Here is a 4,937-nt window from a genome sequence, read left to right on the forward strand (position 1 = left end):
GGCGTGTGTCATTGGCGCCTCGTCCCATATAATAACTTTGGATTGTAGAAGATGTTGAGCATTTGGTGAGGAAGGTTTGATGTTGCATGTGGAAGTAGTAGTGAGCTTCAACGGTATTTTAAAAACAGAATGGGCAGTTCGTCCACCTGGTAATAATGTTGCAGCTATTCCTGTAGATGCTACAGTTGTAGGAATGTCTCCCCTAGCTCTGATGGTATGAATCAGGGTTTTGTACACAAAGGTTTTCGTGTAAAACAGTATCAACGGCGTGTTTCTGTTCTGTGTTGAGTTTGTCGTAGTGTTCTATAGCGTGTGAGTTTTCAGCCTGAGCGTCGAAGGTGGGAGATGAATGACACAGTGGAGGAATGTCAGTGGGGGGAAGGTGCAATTTGTGCAGGTTGAAGCCATGCGGTTGCAGCATGTCATTAATGTCAGCGAGAGCATACATGCAAGCGGTGGTTGTGGAATATTTTGTGAGAAAGTCTTCGGAAAGGGAGAGTTCCAAAGGTGTGGAACGTTGTGTGGTTCACCGAAGACACAGATGAAAATGAACATCTCTCGCAAGAATCGTGGCATTCGTATCTGGGATGCCTCTGAAAGAATATCATGCCATATCTTGTCGTCTTTAAGAAGACCCAACCATTGACTGTTCGTAGATGGTGAAAACTTGTGATACCCACACAACGGGTAAGGAGAAGTCTGAGGTAATAACGTTCGGTGTCGTGAATGGCAACAACAGGCATTCTACCGATCACTTTTGTCCCTCCTCTGATTCTCTTTTTCCATTTTCCAGAGGATGTTTGAAACGTGTAATGTTGCGGAACATCAGTGTAATGCAACTCTACAGCTTCAGGATCTGTTTTGTTGAGTTCAAACCATGCTAACAGCATAGTGTTTTTGTGGGCGTGTCTTTGGAGCGCCTGTTCCTCGCGACCCTCATGAAAGAAGATGAGTTGTTGTTCCGGCATATGAACTGGTAGTCGGGTAATGATGTGAGATTTTTCTGATAGGCTGTACTCGTTCAAACGCCACACAGCCTCAGGAGCACTAACATACCTACCGTCAAGTAAAGTCTGTATTTCGTCATGTTCAAAAATATCATCGGCTGGCTCCCTGCGGAGTGCAATTGATGCAGCGTCATGTCCTTTGTACACATACTTCTAAAGATACTTGATACATTGAATGGACGCGCAAACTTCAACGTTAATATGAGCATTGAATTTCTGAGAAAGTCACGGATTGTAAGGAACTATCCAACGGTTGTCGATATCGTATTTGCCAACAACGGCAGTTCTCCCTTGTCTTCTGCGGTATATGGGGTAGCCTTGTGTGTTTTCTTGAGTCTCCGCGTTGAAGTCTTTCGGGAAATTTTTGGTACATGCGCCGTCTTTCATGCAAGGTGATTTGGCATTGAGCGTGCCACACGGACCATGCACCATGCATTTAGTGACAATTTGGAAAAGTCGAGGGTGAATTTCAGGATTTGGAAGCTCAGCACAAACATATTTGTCTATATCATCCTTGGTCCTTATTTTGGATTGTGAGTCAAGTGTAAGTAACATATGGCAATGAGGCAATCCTCGTTTTTGGAATTCAATGACGAAGATGTAAGCGAGGACATTGTTGAAAATATTCCTTTCCAGAATATCTGCTAGAAAATATCGCAGTTTGATATGAAAGACGCGAGCAACGATGTCAGGTCTGTGTTCTATTTGCTCATGATGGGAAATGGCGTTGCAGATTTCCGGGCAAGCAGGATTGCAGGTGAAGGTTAAGAATAAGTCAGGCTTTCCACATTTGCAGACATTTGCCATCACGTCGTGGTAGTTCTGTTGCATGTGCCTTGGACTGCCTTGAAAGGTAGAGGGAAGAATGATCAATTGTCCAGGGCGGAGGTCATGGTGATGTGCTTTCACAGTGACAACATCCATAAGTCCCCTGTATTGGTCTACACGCAAATCTTGTTGATGAGAGCGAAGGTAATGTAGACGCGCCCCTCCTGTTCTGACATATGCGTCAACGATGTATTGCTGGAAGAGTTTGCCACTGGAATGCAAGACACTAAATGAAGATCTCATGGCAAGCCTGAAAGCATAAAATTGGAGCTGTGTGACTCGCGTTGTTTTCGCGGTTCGCTTTTCCTCAACATGGGCTAACTGTATGTGCCAGCCTGGATCTCCGTAAGGGAATAGCAGTTGATAAACCATGGGGTCACAGTTCATATTGAGAACAAAGATACGCTTGCAAGCATCTCCCCTTGGATATATGCAAATGTCGCGTTGTGCAGGACGTTTCCCGTCTTCACCTTCAAAGATAGCAGCAACATCAGTTTGACAGGACGGGGCGTTATACCTTCTCATATCCAGACCTGGATTTTCCATGAACACCATTCGTACAGCAGTAACAGGGTTACCGTGAGTGATAATGTCATGCATTTGCATGTAAGACTTTGCGATGGGATTAACCTGTCGTATCATGTTGTCTAGTTGAAGCAACAAAATGTCACTGCAAGCGCTATTACATTCCTTTTGCAAACGGTGACTGGTAGCCTCAGCAGAATCGAAGATATATAGCTGACCGTATTGTGGTGACGTCTCAGGATTGTTATAGAAAGGAGAGACCTGTTGATAAATTTGTCCGTGGATTCTGAAAGCATACGGTCCTTGTCCAGATGGTTGAGCGATGTGTGCGCCCATTGAGGTGAAAGCTAAAGCAGAGTTGTATTCCCTGATATGATCACAGTAATTTCGGGACAGCGGGTTCTTGCCAGTCAAGAGGTCTTCTAATAAAAGAGGGGGTTTGGATAGCGGTGGCAAAGACACCTTGCCGGCATGACAACACTTAGTGTAATGTCCAGATTTGTTGACCTCTGCTGGCCAATGAAGAGCATTGCAAGAAGCACATAGTGCGGTAGGTAGGCCAATGTTATGTTCTTGGACGTGAATGGCGGTATCTTCTTGAAAAGCTGCAGAAAAGTGAATGCGATGTTTGTGCATGAACGATTTAGTGCTGTGTTGACACTGAAGGGAATTGGAATGAGGTTTTGTCGAAGCATTGCTGGCAATGTTCACATTGCATCATTCGTTCAGTGGAGTGTGTTTTTAAATGCATGTTGAGAAATCTCTGCACTCGAAACTTTTTTGAACAAATCGCGCATTCAAAGATCTGTTTGGAATGCGTTTGTTCAGTGGAGTGGGTGTGTAAATGTGCTTTGAGATATTTCTGGCGTGTGAAGGTTTTGGAGCAGTGTTGACACTGAAAAGAATTCATCAGGGAATGTGTTTTGAGATGGTTAGTAAGGTATCTGCGTGCGTGAAAGTGCTTGTCGCAAATTTTGCATACAAATCTTTGCGTTGAATGGATCTGCATATGGTTGTGGAGATCCATCTCACCTGTGAAGTCCTCGTACAAAATGTGCAATTGAAGGTGAGAGTGGAATGAGTTCGTCAGTGTTTCTTGAGAGCGCGAGTTGTCTCGAACCATTGTTGGCAATGTTCACATTGCATCATTTGGTTAGTCTTGTGTTTTTTCAAATGTGCGTTCAGATATCTGTGCACTCTGAAGCTTTTGGAACAAAAGGTGCATTGAAAGTCCTGTGTGGAATGCGTGTGTTCAGAGGAGGGTGTCTTTAAATGTTTTTCAGCTAGAGGAGAGTGGGCAGGTGACATCACATTAGTGTGGCGAGCAAGTGGGTGTGCACATACCGACAGAGTCAAAAGATGTCACCAGAAGGTTATCACGTGGGTATTTGACAGGCATGAGAACCTCGTAATGCCCATGATCCAAAGGACCGCTAAAGAGCAGGGATATGAAGAGACGCTGGGCCGGATTGTAAACTCGAGGAGAGGCATGAGGACGTTCTTGGAAGTAAATGCTGATAGTAGCTGGAAGGATTTGGGACATTGCCACAATTTCTGCCTCGCCACCATAGACTCCGGACGTATTCATGTAATCAGCGTATTGTTGAGCAGACTGTATAACAATGCCTCTGTGACCAACAACAACGGAGACCACGTCACCGACGTTATCCCAATGTTGGCAAACAAAGCTAACAGCCATGTTACGAAGTTTGAGAGCAACAGTTTCGTCAATGACATTTCTCCAAAAAAACCCGACTGACAGAAACAAACAGTTACCTGAAGCAGGAAATTCTATAACATTGAAAGAAGTGTTGTTTCCATGAAATACATTTGAAGCGGCAGCCATGGAGGGCAAAAGAATAGTCAACGTGGCTCACAGCTGGGTTTGGACCACAGCACAGACCAAAATGAGTGAGTATGTGTTTGATGAGCTGTTTGATTTGGCGGGCAGTGGTCTGAGGTGCGTTCCTGAGCACGTGGGAGGAGGGGTAGAGTTTCTGGGCGGGGCTTCATTGTTCCTTTCGCATGGTTTTTCATGGTGGACGCGGTCGGGTGTCGAAACCGAAAAGAATAATGAAAAGTCAACGTGGCTTAGACGTGCATGTGGACTCCTAGCACAGACGAAAGGGCTAACTGGGTGGTCGGTGAGTTTTTGCGTCCGGGCACATGGGCAGGCAGTGTGAATGCCTAGAGAGCGAGGGTAGACGCGGGCCGGTGAAAAAGGAGTGTTGGTGGGCAGGGAAACGTCTTCCGTATTTCTGCAGGAGTATCTAAGAAGACGTATGTTTGTCGCGGATGTGAATTGCTGTATGTAGCGTGTAAAACAGTTTGCTATGGTGTAAGCGGTCATGCGTTGTAACCGAAAACTCGGTTTTTAAAGACTGCTTACTTCATTGTGTTTTAACCTCAGTTGTAAAGGATTGTTTTAAAGATCCCATGGGATACCCCTCGCAAACCGTTTCACACGCTGCATATGGCGATTTACCTCCGCGAGAAACATGCCTCTATGAACAGTCAACGTGCAGGTGCATGTGGCCTCTACGACAGACGAATATAAATGACGCTGTTTCTTCTGTG

At 45.2% G+C, this 4,937-nt stretch overlaps 1 pseudogene; it reads right to left on the reverse strand.

The window, feature by feature from the left end:
• Positions 1-431: 431 nt before the first annotated feature.
• On the reverse strand, positions 432-1,853 carry LOC120530066 (annotated as a pseudogene).
• Between the last annotated feature and the right edge of the window lie 3,084 nt (positions 1,854-4,937).

Source organism: Polypterus senegalus, chromosome 5 (assembly GCF_016835505.1).
Source record: "Polypterus senegalus isolate Bchr_013 chromosome 5, ASM1683550v1, whole genome shotgun sequence".
Taxonomy (NCBI): Eukaryota; Metazoa; Chordata; class Cladistia; order Polypteriformes; family Polypteridae; genus Polypterus; species Polypterus senegalus.